At 43.5% G+C, this 17,114-nt stretch overlaps 1 protein-coding gene and 1 long non-coding RNA gene across 4 annotated transcripts in view; both read right to left on the bottom strand.

The window, feature by feature from the left end:
- Window positions 1–3,778: 3,778 nt before the first annotated feature.
- LOC116784601 lies at window positions 3,779–8,187 on the bottom strand. Its single transcript, XR_004356163.1, has 3 exons — window positions 7,970–8,187; window positions 6,238–6,473; window positions 3,779–3,865 (listed from the first exon to the last, which is right to left on the bottom strand). It is a non-coding gene; the product is annotated as an uncharacterized LOC116784601 (long non-coding RNA).
- Window positions 8,188–14,238: 6,051 nt separating this feature from the next.
- Window positions 14,239–17,114, bottom strand: part of AKAP12 (A-kinase anchoring protein 12) — a 30,975-nt gene continuing 28,099 nt past the window's right edge. For all 3 annotated transcript variants that reach the window (XM_032682371.1, XM_032682372.1, XM_032682373.1), the window contains one exon: window positions 14,239–16,828. The gene's annotated coding sequence lies outside the window, so the exon portion shown is untranslated. The remainder of the gene's footprint in view (window positions 16,829–17,114) is intronic.

Below are 17,114 nucleotides of genomic sequence, written 5' to 3'. Positions count from 1 at the left end.
AAAATGCTCTGAATTATTGTTACAGGTAGAGATAACTTCTTAGAGGGTTTGTCTTTCAGCGTTTGACTCGGAAATTCGTGACTGACTTGCTCGTTATTCGTTCAGTCTTGCTCACCTGCTGAAGTTGTGAATTTTCTACCAATGAAACCAGACAGCTTGGAAGCAACTGCTAGGAAGTCTGGTGAAAATCTGCCATCATTCAAGGCTGTGGGCTTGAACTTCAGCCCCATTTTTTTCCAAAGGAGTACCTTCAAAGTTAATTTCCTAGGCATGTCACTTGACAAGACATCTCTGCCTCAACTTCAGAAGTACCAAACACTTACAAATCTATCTGCTCCGTAGGAAGAACAGAGGATTATCACTTCTGAAAGTGAAGTTTGCAGTCTGTTGCAGTCAATATTTTTGTGTCAAGTATCTTCTTGATCCCTGGTCTGATAATCATTCTGCTTCTGCAGGGGGAGAATTTATTAGAAGATGCTAGTGTTACAAACATTGAATACTTAGAATTGTGCTCCCGTTTACACTGCAGGGCCTTCAGTTGCTGTCCTGATGTTTAGAAAATCTGCCGGCTGGCTCTTGAGCTCCAAATCCATAAAATAACAGCCTCAGTCACAAAACATGGTCAGTTGCAAGAGAAAAAAAGTAGATTTCTCTCTGTTAGCTTTAAATAACTTCTTTGACATGGCAAGATTTTTTTCATTAATTAAAGGAAACCTGGTTAGACAAGAGCAGGTGCTGTGGTGCCCAGTGGCATCACAATCCCTTGCAGTTTTTTTTCCCAATCTGCTTAACAGCAGGATTACCTTGTTTGGGTACTTAACATTTTTGGAGAGTAATATAGTTCTTTAGATGTCTTCAGCCCACGCAGTTGAAGATCAAATTGATTAATTCTTAACCGTTAAAGTAATTTTCCTTGATTGTATTTCCACACCTTTTAATCTTTACACAGAAATAAGGGAAGAGTTAATTTTGGAATTCTGTCATTGACTCTCTTATTTAGTGCTTCTTAAAAGTCAACAAATGTTTTCATGTGGCAAGATACTTCATAGCTATGAAGTAGGAGTATTCAGGTCACTGAATACAAACAAAATAAAACAAACAAACAAAAAAAATCCCAAAACAAAAAGAATAGGAGAACAAAACAGGAAAAGGCAAGAAGTCTTTTGCAGCACCCTTCATTAACGTGTATTTACCAAATGATCTGTGATCCTCTCTAGAAGTAAGGGAAACTGACTGTCCTTAAATATAGGTTTATATCAAGCTTGCCATTAAAAAGGACAGATATTGATGAAATTTAACCAAAACCACAAAACACACTTCCTCTGCAGTACAGCCTCGCTGCCATGGTGTCTGTGTGTTTGAACAGGTCACATGTGCCAAGATGCGGAGCTTGGAGCAGCTGTCAGTGACTGTTGTCACTCTTTGCAGTGCCTGTGTTGTAGCCCTTGTGCCAAAGGAGCTGCCAGCAGGACTTCCTCTAATTCAATCCATGCTGATTGCCTGGGCCAAAACTGAAGCTTAGGCAATCTACTCAGAGAAGAGAGAAGCAGAGCCACAAAATGCACATTAACACAGAAGTTCACTTACTGTACTGCTCTGTGGAGTGTGGAGGAGGTACCCACCACTCCAGCATGCATCAGCATAGATCCAGAGACTGTCTCCGATCTGTTGACTGTGTCAGGTCCCATTTTGAAGCAGCTCCCACACTTTCTAAGAGAACTTCTTGATAAATCCATGTTACCTTCTACAGTGATCCTTAATCTCTCATCCACATGGTTAAAGCATTTTCTACTTTGTTACTACTGTATTGTGTAATTCTAGTTTCAGCAGTGAACTATTTTATGGATTGCTATGTTTCATTTGGGTCTCTTAAATTCACAGGGCAGTGTACTCTGTCAGTCAAGCTTTATTTCATGACCTTATTAGGTGAAAATCAAACCAGGGCTCAATCCTCTTTTGATAAACTAGTCTGATCTTTCAATTCTCTAATGTACTGCTTCAACAATTCACATAGTCATTAACTCAGAAAATTACTAACCAGCATGCTTATGAGCAAGAGAGGGTGCTTATCCTTCCTTTCCATCACGCTGCAGGTGTCCCCTCTATTACCCCAGGAAGCAGGAGAGCCTCAGCAGCCCGGCTTCTGCTGGACCTGCTGCCAAAAGCTTTTGGGGTAAACATGTAGTCCTGCCTCCCAGCTTGGAAACCTTGTCTAATTGCACCTTCCCTGTGCCTTGTTGCAGTTTGCTCCGAAGCCTTTCAGACTTGTCAGAAGCTACCAAACTAGTTACTTTTTCAAGGCTGCAGGCTCAGCAGGCCTGACCTCTTTCTGGCCTCAGTACCAGCACAGATGCCGCTCTCCCTGTCAGGCCCTTCTCCCAGCACAGGCCAAACCTTGGTGGGACTGTGCCTTAGGGCAGCACTGAGCAGGAGCTGAGTGAGCAGCTGCTGTGGGTCTGGGCCCTACTTCTGCTGTTGCCTTATCATTTCCTGACTTGATTCAGGCTGGCCCTGAATGCAGCAGCGATCTAGAACCGAACCTGCATTTTCCCCGCAGAGCCTGCTGAAGCAGCTCGTTATTGCCCATTAATGGCTGCGTGTCCAGCGGTGGCTGTGCAGGGACAGCACTAGATGGTGCAGTCACACCAGTGCAACCTCCCGGGCCTCCCACTTCGTTGTCCCCCTGCCCTCCACAGGGGCAGCCACTGCACACCCCAGAGAGCATCCCCATACCCAGGGGCTGCCCTGGGAAGCCACAGAAAGGGGCAGAAGGGAGTCTGGCAGCCCTGTCTCACAGCAGGCTTGCCCCAGAGAACAGAGCCCTTTGCATGGTGGGCTGCAGAGCACCCAAAGGCACCGAGTCCCAAGGCTGGCAGGGGCAGGTAGACAAGGGGGGACCTTTTCACATCTTCACTGACAAGAAAATATACTATTTAAAATTTTATTAAATTTTATATTCTATTATATGTTTATTTATTTATATATATTACACTGTCACATCTGCCATTTAGAACTGACCAAGACCATTTCCTCCCAGAAGCAACTGACTTCAAATTGAGTCGATTTCATGGGAACATTGTTACTCAGCCACTGCTCATGCAACCCTAGATGAGGACAAGTGCAGGCTTTTAGGCAGCCCTGAATAGGGACACTGGTTACAACCTTTCTTTTGGTGTTAAACTGTCAGCATGAGCTTCCCCTTCCAGCAGGAGCAGGTCTTTCCTGGTTGTCCTACAAAAGAGGAAAGTCTGGAAAATGGGGAGGGCTACACACACACACACATAAAGGGTCAGGTCCTTCCACCCCAACAGCAGCACTTGAAGGATGTAAAGGAAAATAGTTACTCAAAGCATGTGATTTGCAGCTAATGAGGAAAGGAAGGTGATGCCATATCACTCAACCAGCACTACTCCAGTTGCTGGCACACAGCTCTCCACACACAGGCATGGTCCTAGTTGTTCAATAATCATCATCATCATCATCATCATCGTCATCATCATCATCATCATCATCATCATCATCATCATCTTTGATATTGCATTCTTATGCAGAATTATTTTTTTTTTTTTCATTTTGAGACATCTTTGGCAATATTGATAACAGAAAGAGACCCAGGACAAGTCCTGGTTTGTCTACAAGAACTGAAAAAGAACATTCAGAGAAACTTCATTCTTGTTCACCAAGTTCAAAATATTCATGCCTTTCTTACTCTTTTTCAACAAAGCTGTAGTATGATATTAATTTTAAAAAAACATAACACAGGCATGACTTGAGGGGTGTGACTGTTGCATCACTCTCCTGTCATATAGGAAGTGTCTCAGAGCAAAGGGCCGCGATGTCACTTGTTTTGTCTGAGTTCCATCTGCTGCAAGAGGAACAAAAGCAAAAATCAGCAGAAGAAATCAGCTGAAATCTGGATCAGCTTTCATCTGCATGCAGAGCTGTGCCATGCAGGGTGGAGAGCTAACATGTAGTGAAACAGCAGCTCAGACTAAATGGGGAGAGTCTGAAAGACAACTGAGAAGTTACTCAGGAAGTAGCCACCTAAACTGTGAAGATGTGACCGTGACTCTAAGGACACCACCTTTCCTGTTTGGGGGTGGGGTTTGGTTTTTTTTTGTTTAGGTTTGGGATTTTTTTACATTATATTAATAGTTTCCTCTTAAAAGAGTGGAAAGGTTCCAAGGCACAGATGTAACACAGAGATATTTTACATTTATAGAGGATTTTGACATTGCAGAGGTTTCTGCAATAACTGTGCAAGGCAGGTATGTCACTTGGGCAGCTTTCAAGTACAACAGTTTCAACCTAAATGATTCTATGGTTCTGTGCAGTCCATGCCCCCATCTTACAACAAGGGTGGAAGCAAGAACTTCTGCCTTTCAGTGTCTGTCGCCAATGGAATTGAGAACACATGGCTTCTGCTCTGCCAGCCTAGGGGTAGCAGCACTCTGATGATAGTTCTTCTCTTAGGGCTAGTGCTTTCCCCTTGCTCCTGCCAGCAGGGCAAAAGAAAGTGCTACCAGATGCAGTGTACTTTCCCCAAAGAATGGGAGCACCATCTTCAGTTCTCATTAGCTCGAGGGGCAGAAATCTCTCAGCATGGGATTTGTATCTGTCTTAAAAAGAAGATCATGCTAGGAATTTGGAAATGATGGCTGTATTGATGCTGTTTCCCCCTTCAGAAAGTATCATAGATCGATCCTCTTTCTCCTAAAGGAACTGTTTTCTGCTCTAGAAAAGTTGCCCTGAAGAAATTAAAAGTTGTCAAGACCTGTATTTGTGTCTCAGCACAAGTCCTTGGTAGACCCATGAGAAAGTCAGCTAGTGTTGCAACATCATAGAAAACGTTTTCCTGCCTCTGATACTACAGCAAGGAAGTGTGAGGTGATGGTTTACTCTACGTCTGGCCATGCTGGTGGTCTCCTCCAGAGTGCTTACAGGAGCTGAGGTTTTGCACAGTGAGAGGAAAAAAGTGCAGCCGCTGCTGCCAAGAGGATTTATTTGCCCTGTCACGTAGCTGCCAGTAGCAGTACTCCCTTGCAGTGCCACACCTCTGTGGTGACTCTTACGTGAGAAATGAGCACATCTATTTCCTATTGCTGTCAAGGAATGCGATTAAACATGGCTCTGAAAACTGGAACATAGAGATACTACTACTACTGGCATTGGCCAGTGGTACTTAACACTGATGTCTGCCACTGAGCATAAGGAGTACTAACACTCCAGGGTTTAAGGGGTCTCCTGGATAGAACTGAAATGCTCTGACTGAAGTGATGTAGGTGGTTTTGCAGAAGTGCCAGCTTGCAGAATGCTATAGATGAGGGCAGTTCCTCAGTTTGTGTTTAAAAACTACCATCTGAGTGGCAAAATTCTTCTTCAGTGTGTAAAGGAACTAAGAAGGTGCATTTCTTGGTATCATTCTGCAACAAGAAATGTATTAAGATTACATGGGTGAATTGCTCAGAATCACAGAAACCCAAGAGAGACGCCAGGGAAGTCAAGCAACTGCTGAAGCAATGGTTACGTCCAGGATTCACACTGTCTCTCCATCTGACAGGGCCTTTGGTGACAAAGCCACACAGTGTGGTAGCCGTGCTGGACTTGTCAAGAAGGCCACAACCCCAGCACTCTCAGACTGCTTCAGGTCAGCCGTCCTGGCTGTGCTCCTTCCTAGCTTCTCATGCACCTCCTCACTGGCAGAGCAAGGGAAACTGAAACTTTGACTTAAAGTAAGTACTACTCAGTAACAATTAAAACATCTGTGTTATCAACATTATTCTCATACTGAATCCAAACAAGCAGCACTGTAGCAGCTACTAGGAAGAAAATTAACTCTATCCCAGCCAAAACCAGGGCAAGGATTAGGATTAGGATTGGGAGAGAAACAGAGTGGGAACCTCTCACCACATTGGGGCTGCAAAAGAACTGCCGAAGGAAGAGGGAGCCTGCAAAAAGTCTGCTCTCTCTCTGATGGAGAGAGCAGGCATAAGACACTGCCTATTCAGCTGGAATGGCACCAAACAAATATTTCAAACACTGCAGTACTAAACAGAATATGATTTTCTCCCCTTCTCTCTCTGTCTTTTCTTCCATAGTTTCAGGATCAGTTTTCTCTTTCACCTGAGAGCATGCTTAGGAGATACTCCTCTTTCTGTCCCTGTTTCCTGATGCAAAAAGGGAGAAGGAGGCAGGGAAGTCCCTGCTGCCCTCTGTGAGGGGATTGTGTTGAGATACCTGCCATGATCTTGGGTTGGCTGTTCAGACCTTTGCATGGAGCACACGCGTAGCTATACTGAGCATTAAAGGCATTGCTTATTAATAACCATGACAAAAAGGTGAGGTCTTCAAAGAGCAACTGTCAGCATCCCTGAATTAAGCCTCGTGGATAAAGCTTCTGGCTCTGCCATAGCCTTGCCAGTTCTTCTCCAAAACTGGCATCTCTCCAAATGGCACATGAATGCTCAGTGTATCTGACAGAAAGAAGACAATTGAGGAAGTTTTAGTAATGACAACTTTACTCTCTCAAGATGATCTTACTTTCCCAAACAGTTCTTAGAGATGGAGATAACGAAGGTCTCACTTAAGCAAGTGCAGAAAATGGTCTAGGGAGAGACTATACCTATCATATTTTCTGATGCATTTCACTGAGATGCAAAAAGCTTTGTGAGCTGGAGTGAGGCACTCCATGCTTACCATGGAAATAAACACTCATGCTCTTTTCAACTTTCAAAAAGCTTCATTAGAGGGGAAGTGTATTTGCCTTCTCCAAGACCCCACTGCCCAGCTTCCCAATCTTCCTGTAAAGTCATAATCTCTGGTTTCCTATTCAAAATCATTTTTCTTTTCATAATTATTTAATAATAGTCTTATCGTTATGTCTGACTGCATTCTTACACAAATGTAATCTTCTACTGTGATTTGGAACCCAAAGTAATGTGATGTTGCATGGATCCAGGCAGTCACTATTGCTCTAGTCCCCAGCAATATCCCTCCTCTCTCTCCTGGACCTGTAGTGAGAGTGGCCACATAGGGTAGATGAACACTAGTGACTGATACACATTTATGATTTTCTTTAACAGCTCTAGGAGCCTTTTTACGTTGTGGGGTCCATTCACAAACTGCATTTTTCTCTAATAAGTTATGGAGTAGTCAGGCTATTATGCTAAATCCTGGAATATGTGCCCTCCAAGATCCTGAAGTTCCAAGCACAGCGCATAACTCATTTCTTATTCTGGGACAGGGGTAACTACTGGATTTCTTGTAGCATATGTTTTTCTCCCACCTGTCCATCTGACTCTCCAAAAGATGAATTTGTGATTGGGTCCTTGTTCCCCTTCTTCTGGTATCTCTACCCCAGTTGACTGTGGGGGTAGCAAGTGTTTGTAGTCTTTACAGGTTTTACGAAGTGGCCACCTCTTAAGGCATCCCCAATGCACTGCCTCACAGTGACCTCTTGTGGAAATTTTGACATTTCCAGCTCTTCAGCCAATGTAGCACGAGCTACAGGTATGTTAGGGCTATGGTTTAAGATCTGGGATAGACGAGTAAATGTATTGTGAAGTCCCTGCCAGATGAAAGCAAACCTCCTCCAATCTGCCCCTGGTGCTGGGGTCATCAAAACCATTTCTTTCATGTCAGTAGATGCCCTCCATCATTAAGAGGACTGACTATATCAGCCCTACTGGGAACAGAGGCAATGAGTGGTTTGGCAGCAGCTGTCAGGCCTCCATAGTCTGCTGTTAGTTGCCACTTGCCATTTGGGTATCCATAAGACCATATGCCTAAAATCCTCTGCTGTAACAATTACTTTTTCTAAGTCGTACTGTCTATATATAGGCCACTGTCTCCAGGTATAGATCCCAGAGTACTAACATGAAGAGTGGATGAGAGAAACTCAGCTAATTGCTGTAAAACAGGTGTTATCTTTACATCTAACTGATTCAGAGTTTGCTTTTTATCTCAGTACATTGTCCAAAACCACTTATGCTCAGTGATGCTCTTCTATGTCCCCATTTTGTTTTCTCCTTTTCGCATAGAGACAGTCAGGCTATTTTCTATTACCTTTGTTTTACTTGAGGTTCTCTTCTATTTTTTATCATTTGTGGTATATACTTGTATATCTGCAAACATGCTCTGGAGAACCTCTTGAAAGGCATTACCCCTTAACCTTGGCTAAGGCTAATGATTCCAGTGCTCCGCTCAGCTTCCTTTACATCACAATGCGGGTGTTCCCTCTGTCACCCCAGGAAGCAGGAGAGCCTCAGCAGTCCAGCTTCTGCTGGACCTGCTGCCAAAGGCTTTTAAGGGTAAAATGGTGTATTCCTGACTCCCAGCTCGGAGGCCTGAAGACTTTCAGACTTATCAGAAGCTACAAGACAGTTACTTTTGTAAGCCTGCAGGCACAGCAGAACTGATCTCTTTCTGGCCCCCCTGCGAGCACAGTTGCCACTCTTCCTGCTTGCCACAGTTGCTTCTCCCAGCACTGGGCAGGCCTTAGGGCAGTGCTGAGCAGGAGCAGAGTGAGCAGCTCCTGTTGGGCTGGGCTCTATTTGTGCTCTTGCCTTATCATTTTCTGACTTTATTCAGGCTGGTCCTGAATACAGCAGTGATCTAGAACTGAACCAGTTTTCCCTTTAGAGCCCACTGAAGCAGCTCATTATTTCATGTGTGTGTTTTGTGCATCTATATCACTGATGGAAGCTAGTGCTGTGTCCTGCTTTTTCCTCTTTAACAGCTGCCTAAGCTGGATGGAAGCTAAGTTAACTGGAAAGACAATGTCTAGAAGTTACTGCCTTTGACTCATCAATTTATCCGGATTTTGGGGTTATGAAAGATGTATGGTTCTATTCACGTTTGAGGTACAACCTAGGTCGTTTTTTCTTTTAGTTTCTTCTTGTGAGGAAATCCCAGCTGAGTCTCCTTTAGGCCGTGTGTCCAGCGGTGGCTGTGCAGGGACAGCACTAGATGGTGCAGTCACACCAGTGCAACCTCCCGAGCTTCCCACCTCGTTGTCCCCCTGCCCTCCACAGGGGCGGCCACTGCACACCCCAGAGAGCATCCCCATACCCAGGGGCTGCCCTGGGAAGCCACAGAAAGGGGCAGAAGGGAGTCTGGCAGCCCTGTCTCACAGCAGGCTTGCCCCAGAGAATAGAGCCCTTTGCATGGTGGGCTGCAGAGCACCCAAAGGCACCGAGTCCCAAGGCTGGCAGGGGCAGGTAGACAAGGGGAAATAAGCTTTGAGAGGGTGCTTTGTGTCCCCCGCACTCCATCAGCAGCAGCAATGCCAGGAGAGACCCATGAACTGAGAATCAAGTGGCAGAGAAACTTCACTGGGACAGAAACACCAGCACTTCCATGCACGCCATGTTCCAGCTGCACCAGGGAAGTACAAGGCCAAGGGGAAACAATTATTTGGGCTTCAGTGCAGCTGCTGAAGTTCCCTGTCCCCAGATCCAGAGAGGAGACAGAGCCTGAGCGTGTCCTTCCAGAGGGAGGGTCTGTGTATGCACAGATATGTGTGCACACACACACAAAATACAGAAATGTCCAGCTGTTCCTCCGGCCTGGAGCGCCAACCTAGGAAGGGGTGAGAAATGTTAATTCTTCAAGCATCAGCAGTACTACTCCCTCTGTTTAGTTTTCTCCACTTAAAAAACAGAGTTTCTTCTCACTTTAGGGACATTCAGTTCTTGTGGTTTGGTTACATTTTGAGATCACAACAGAATTAGAAAGAGCTGTAGATTTTTTCCCAGAACAGGCTAACCTCAGCACTGCTCACTTGACAATCTATTTTAGGCTCTTCTAAGCTGAGGAATCATTAATATTTCAGTCTAGCCCATTTAAAATTCAAACATAACCTTCTAAACTTCGGTCTGTATGCTGTATCTAGAGTAGGAGCCAGGTAGATGGTTTTGGTGTCTCTATTACTTAAGAAAATAGGTAATGAGGGGGAAAACTGAGCTACACTAAACTTTACACTTTAACCATATACTTTCATGTTTCTTGTTTTTAGTAAATTTTAAAAAACCCTCTTACCCCCCTTTTCCTCCAGCAGAATGGGAAAGCATTAGCTTCATAGTATTTTTGGTTCATTGCTGCTACTTTAAAGCTATGAGCTATCTTTAAAGTGAAGATACTCTCACTTCAGTCGTTCACATGAATGTATGAACATATTCTTATGAACATATGAGGACTTCATCCTTGAGAAGCCACAGGGGACACATTATCTGTATTGCTGCAAACAAGTCACAAATTAATGTTCAGTAAAAGCAATCATTGTTTTTCAACTCATTTAAATATTTTTCTGGACTGTGAAGCCTCTTTAATTTTTTTCTAATGCCAAGTTTGTCATAATAAACATTTTGTTTTCAGTAGCAGGAATCTTACATCACTTGATGCATGTTAGTCTCTGCTCCTACAGTCCTCCTTCTGCTTCCCTGCTTGTTGTCAGTATGACACACTGCCATTTTCCTGCTAATTGTACCTTGTCTCTCAATGAGGACAATTAATCAATACCTTACATAGTTTACAACTCAAAATTCAAGAGGCGTTACATTATTTTTTCAGTGATGTCCCAAGGTTCCTTGTTTCTACAGTACGATATAAAAATATAGCAGGTTGCTTTGCCATAGCACATCACCACTGTGCTCCTGTGCATTAGTCAAAACTCAAAATGGAGCTTGGGACGTTTTAAGCAAAATCATTTCAATAGCTTAGATTGTAAGTTTTGATGCTACCCAAGAGATCCAAGCTCTTAATAGGAAAAGTGAAAACAAAATATGATGTCTCTTGTATCGGAAAAATAAATAACTAATAACAGGAATGTCTAGAGCCTTGAGACATCTCAAGGAAGAATGATTACAGAAAGAAGTGTTGTATCTGTTCTTTTCATGAGCAACTACTATTATGAGTGAAAGAAAACAAAATAGTAATTTCAATACAGTCAATATATGCCACAGTGAATATGAGCCTACTTCTACCAATTGATGTCAATAATGGTTTAGGGGGGTTGTCTGTTTGCTTTGGTTGTTTGGGTGTTTTTTTAATTAAATATGCTATTGCATGATGAAATGTAAGCAATATGCCCGGTCTTTGCCACATCATTCATACTGATGCAGGTTCCTCCCCTGCATCTGTGAGGCATTAAGGAGGAGAGAGGATGTATGAACCAGAATCCAATTGTAGGATCAAAACAGATTATGCAAAAATCCAATAAAAGCATTTCCCCAGCAGGGAGACTAATGCCGAAGAGAATAATGCTATTTTCAAGATTATGCAGTAAATACTCTATTTTGAAAGAGTTTGTGTCGGCTGCAGCATAATAGACAGGTTATATTTGTCTTCATAATTCTTAATAGTGCTCAGGAAATGATAGTGAAAATACCAGCTGGGAGATGAAAAAACCCAAATGGATTTGGGCTAAGAAAAGCTTCCTCTGAATAAATACCCTCGTGGCTGACAGGGACTGTGGGATGACTACCCTGCCAGGCAGTCTCTCAAACAGTTTGGCTGATGTTTCCCCCTTGCCCCATCTTCCTCGAGCACAGCCTCCCCTCTGGGCTCTAAGTAACCCTCCAGGCTCCTGTGCGCTCGTGAGCCAGCCTTGAAAACTCTACTCTTTTTTGGCCATCTTTTCTACTACAAAAGCAGGTGGATTTCAAATCCCACAGTCAGCCTTCCCCCAAGGTTTGTCCTCCTCCTTTGATGTCTTGTCACAGGGTCTCGGCACACACAACAGGTGATCCTAGTGCTGGTGGCCGGGGCCAGATGCACAAGTGTGCAACACTTACAGTCACTCCCACTGCTGTAGGGAGAGGGGGAAGCACGGGACCCTGTGTTGCCCAGAGTCTGGGCATGCATTACCCTCAAATACCGGCTGAGCGTCACTTTTCTCTTTCTTTTTGTTTGTTAGCCTCCTGGCTACCCCTGGAATGGTGGGAGATGTGTTAGTACAAGCAGCTGTGTGTCAGGTTTTTCATTTCATAGAGGTGTTTTTATGGGAAATGACAGGCACCACTGACTGTCACGCTGACCCTAGGACTGTCTGCTGAACATCTCCCAGAAATTAATTTGGAAGTACAAGGAACCTGCTTACAAAGGAGAGACAGAGACCTTGTGCAGGGGAGAAGAAGCCATAGTACTGCAAGGCTGAAGGGAATAGAAGACCCCCCAAGGGGACAGTTGCAGTGGGGAGGAGGCAGGGATTTCTGCGGGGCTGCCTCCTGGGATGTCTGCCTTCCAGAACAGCAGCTGGCTTCTAAATGCCCTGCAACTTTTTACAATTCCCTCTTGTCTAGCTGCTTAGAAGAAAAAGCATTGTGTTGGTTATCCTTCCTAGTCTGGTGCCTTTGTAGGAGGGACAGAGACATATCTGTAGAGCAGATTATGAGGACAGGGTCAAGCTGCCACAGAAACTGTCCTCAGGGCAGAGTTCCCATGGCATATCAGACTTCTGCTTCCCTCATTTCATCATATCATCAGTCCTTGCCCTGCCCATTGCAGGGTGGTTAGAACCAGATGATCTTTAAAGTCCCTTTCAATCCAAATGATTCTATGATTATGTGACCTTTTCAAGCTCTGGAAATGGATGACATTTCCAAGGAGGAAGAAGATATGCTTCTTGAAACTGTTATTCCTGTTTTAAGGAGCTGATAGTATTTTCTCAAGAGGACATTGGAACAGAACAGACAGAGGCCTTTACTGGACCCCCATCTTTCATTCTTACTTTTGTAAAGACTAAATTTAGTGTCCAGCTAGAGATGACATCAGCTCCAAGACAGGTATTAGCATTGTGGTTGCTAAGCTTCCATCTTGTTAGCATCATCTTAAAATGTTCACAGAGATAAGAGTCATCCTCCTTTAAGGCATCTCATTCAGCCACTCAAAATTATGACTCCAAACCCCACACCACCAATTCTACTGGCTTTCTGTTTCACATTGCTCCTCATTCCAAGCCACATCCTTCCTTGCAGGGCCTCAGCCTCCTCAGGCCTGCTCCCCTCCCATGTGGCGGCATGAATGTCAAACATCCAGCGCTCAGCATCCAGACATGATCATCTCAGGAATCCTCTCAGCTTTTGGCAAGCCGCCTGCCCATCCCCAGGCACTTGCTTGTATCCAAGCTGTGCAGGTTGCTCAGCGAGCACAGCTGCCTCCCATATGCTCTGAATTGCATGGGATCCGCTTCCATAGCTTGAGCTAACAGGCAGGATACTTGAGCTACTGCCAATAAAACAGCCCTGCAAAAGAGAAAACAGCACACAAACCTCCCTGAGATGCAAAAGGCTTGGACTCCAATCCCTAGTTAGATGCCTGTTTAGGGATTTCATACTAACCAGTAACAGCACAGTACAAATGCATAAACCTTGCAAAAGGACCAGCAGAGGCTGTGTACACCTTGACCACAATGTCTGGTGGGAAAAGCTGGTTTGATTTGTACCTCCAGATGCCAGAGTTGGACAGTGGTATCAGTCACTTGCAGTGTGAGCTGCCTGACACAATGCAAAAACAAGAAGAGGGACAGGCATCCTGCAGTGTCCCAACATCCCTGCATTTGCTGCGACCAGTGCAGCTAAATATTTGCAGATACTGGATTTAGCATCTTAGCTGAGATAGGAAGAAACAAATTATTACAAAATTAGTTCAGGTGTGAATCTACGCAAGTCTTCTGATACAAATGCTGCCAATCATTCTCAGCCACAGAACATACAGAACTGGAAAAACTTAATGTCTGAAGTCCAAGGTCTGTGAACATGAATAACCAGCATGTCCAGATTTTTGGTGCCATGAGGCTAAGCAGAAGAGGGGGAGCTTAGAAGATACCAGTTATGGGCCCAAGATCCTTACTCTACTAATCTGTGAAAAACTTTCTGTGGACATTTGTGTTGTTACTTTGCTGGAGTTTTTTTATACTTTAGTCGCACCAGCAAGGCATATGATTTAATAATCTGGCTCACTGAATACTGTTACCTATCTTGAATTTAACGGAAGGTTTTTTTATTCTTCAGTCTTCTTAAGTACCTTATTACTTCTTCTGAAGGATGCACATTTTATAGAAATTTAGAGCCAAATTGTAATTTAATTCTGTAATTAGTTCCTTTAATTCCAATCAAAAGCTGAATGTCAGTCAACAACAAATTAATTCTCAGGAACAAATCTAACTTTCTGAAGATGAAGCTACCATCAGAAAATAATTTAAACCAAGAAAGCTAAAAAAAAACACACCACATACACAGGTTAGAACAAATTTGCAGTTGCATTTTATTTATTCAATGAAAATCTACCTTAAAAACACAAATTCAAATTTGGAAACCCCATACATTGGATTAGAGAAAGCTTCAAGCTTTTAAGCACAAGCCAGAAGTCACAGTCTCAAAGGAGAATTTCAGAGGCCAAAGCAATACGCTGGTACAAAGTAGTATCTTTTTGTGGAGGCATGCTCCTTGCACCATTAGCGTGGGTTTGGGTGTGGTAGCTCTTTTAGCTGTCGGTTATAAGAAGCTTTTGTGTTTGTTAGGTTTGTTGCATTGCTTACCAAAGGCCCTGGATTAATGGAGAAAACAGGCAAGTTAAAGTCCTTGCCTGGCCAATTACTACCAACAGACAATTTACATTGTGGTAAAGCTAGCTTTATTTAAATGAGGTTCAGACAAGAATTAACTTTACATATTATTAACAGCTTTGGAGCTACAAACGTAAGAATCGGGATTACACAGGTCATGCTATTGTTATTTTGTTTTACCTGCTGCAGTTATTGCAATATGGCTTAAGGTACATAGGTATACAATTTGTACAAATTCAGCCAAGTTTGCACTTGTGAAGTGTTATTAAGAGCATCATTACCTTGCAAGCCAACTTAAACGTGTGGAAATCAACCGAGGTTTTTGGAATTGCCCAAAGCTAAGGGGGAAAGCTGCCGCTAATGATGGACAGAGATAGACTGGATTGTTTGAAACCACATTGTTTGGCTTTAAATATTTATATAATTTGCTCTGAGGTAAGGAAAAATCACACCAGTGCAATCAGTCACACTGCTTGCTGGACGTGTAGCCTTGAGGAGAGGCAAGGACCTGCCGTAACAAGAGCATTTGTACACTAAAAGTTGATTTTAAAATAAATTACTATACAGGTATGATAGTGAGCATTGTTCAGCTTGGTGGGCGTTGGTTTCACAACGTGCGACCTGTAACCTTCACTTTAGAGATCAGGGCTGAAAGTACAGACTTGTACCCATTGTTTGATTTTAAGGTAAACAAAGGAGAGGACCAACTGACAGACATCCCAGGACTCTCAGGCTTGGGGCTTCTAACCATCCTTCTATCACCCTGCTCATTCTGGCCTACAGTTGTTGTCAGTCCAATCCACCTTATGTGATTGGACTGACAACCAAAAGATCTCATCAGCTTTTTGCAATTGAAGGCAGAACTCACCACCAAGCCGTTACCCTCCTTCCTACTCCTGCCTCAGAAAAGACAGAGAATTGATAGGAGTGGGGAGGATCTCTGAAAATGCTGGGCGGGAAAGCAGTTTGGGTGGGGGTTGGGAGAGGAGGAAGTTTGTATGCAGGAAAGATGTTAGACAGTGTAGGCATAGGAAAGACTTGTGTTGGATGGGTTGGATGGGGCAATGACTAGAAATTAGCAGATGCTGGAATGGGAGAGGTGAGATACAAAGGCTGCAGTACAAGAACAAGGTGACAGCAAAATGGTAAGTCTGGGGGGTTCTCAGAAACCAGGGAGGACAGCAAGTAGAAGTGATCGGTGGATCTGACACAGGTCAGGGCTCTCCTTTTGTCTTTAGAAACATCATAGTTCTACATTAAAATCAGAACTGGGTTTAGGATATATATATAAATATTCAAAGCGAGACAGCCAAATTTTTGAGAGATTTTACAAGGGGAAAAACCTGGAACAATAAATAGGAAATGACATGTTATCAATTTCCGCTCCAATAGTATCAATTTCCTCTCCGGGCTACTCTACAAAATTCATTTAAGGGTACACCTAAATAGTACATAAGTATTATAGCTCTACATTAAAATCAGAACTGGGTTTAAGACATACATATAAATATTCAATACATTACAGTCCAGTCCTGAGACCTGAAGTCTGAAACAACAGAAGAAGGGTTTTTCTCAATCTCCTTTCAAGCTACACTGTAGAAATAATTTCTGACTAAATAACGTCTACACAAATACAACCGAAGGATGGACAGAGATACCTGAACGGGACTGAAAGGCAGCAAACTCGAGCATCTTGCTCAACAATTTGTGCGTGATCCAGTTCCTGCTGTCTGATAGACACATCTGCTACTCAGCCAGAAGTCTCATGTGTTCTCATCAGTGAGCCCTCCTCCTTCCCCTCACACACAAGCTGAACAGCATCTACAGCCACTTATAGGTCAGATCAAGGCAGCTATGGAAGATGTGGGGGGTAAGGGAGACTGCAGAAAGAAGGGAGAGGGATTCAGGGATGAGTGAAGGGATTCAAGGAGATGGGACAGACAGGACACACTTTAAAGTGAGGGGACAGTAATAACCGTGGCACAAATTCTAGTGGTCTGCCCATTCACTCAGTGGTGCAACTCCAGCCTAAATGGATTATTTTGGGCAGAGACAAATGACCTTTGGATGGAACACAGGTGTGGATATAGCCAACACTAAAGGCATTGTTTTTCAATAGAAATGACAAGGTGAGGTCTTCAAAAGAACAGATGTTAACATCCAAGAATAAAGGGTAGTGAATAAAGCTCCTGGTTCTGTCACAGGATTGTCAGTTGTTCTCTAGGACTGGCATTTCTCCAAATGCCACATGGACGCTTCGCGTATCTGAAAGAAAGACAACGATAAACAAGCTTTAGTAATAACAACTTGCTCTCTCAAGAACATCTTATTTTCCCACACAGTTCTCAAAGATAGGGATAAAGGTCTCGTTACTTAGCAAAGCAAGTGCAGTATATATCCTTGGAAGAGGCTATACCTATCATTTCTGATTCAGATTTCACTGAAGTGTAAAAAGCTTTGTACATGAGGCACTCCAGGTTTACCACACTCATATCCTTTAGGCAACACTCATATCCTCTAGGATTTTAAAAAGAGTTTTGTTAGAGAAGCG

The sequence above is a fragment of the Chiroxiphia lanceolata genome, chromosome 3 (genome assembly GCF_009829145.1).
Source record: "Chiroxiphia lanceolata isolate bChiLan1 chromosome 3, bChiLan1.pri, whole genome shotgun sequence".
NCBI lineage: Eukaryota > Metazoa > Chordata > Aves > Passeriformes > Pipridae > Chiroxiphia > Chiroxiphia lanceolata.
This window is presented reverse-complemented; position numbering and strand designations above follow the sequence as displayed.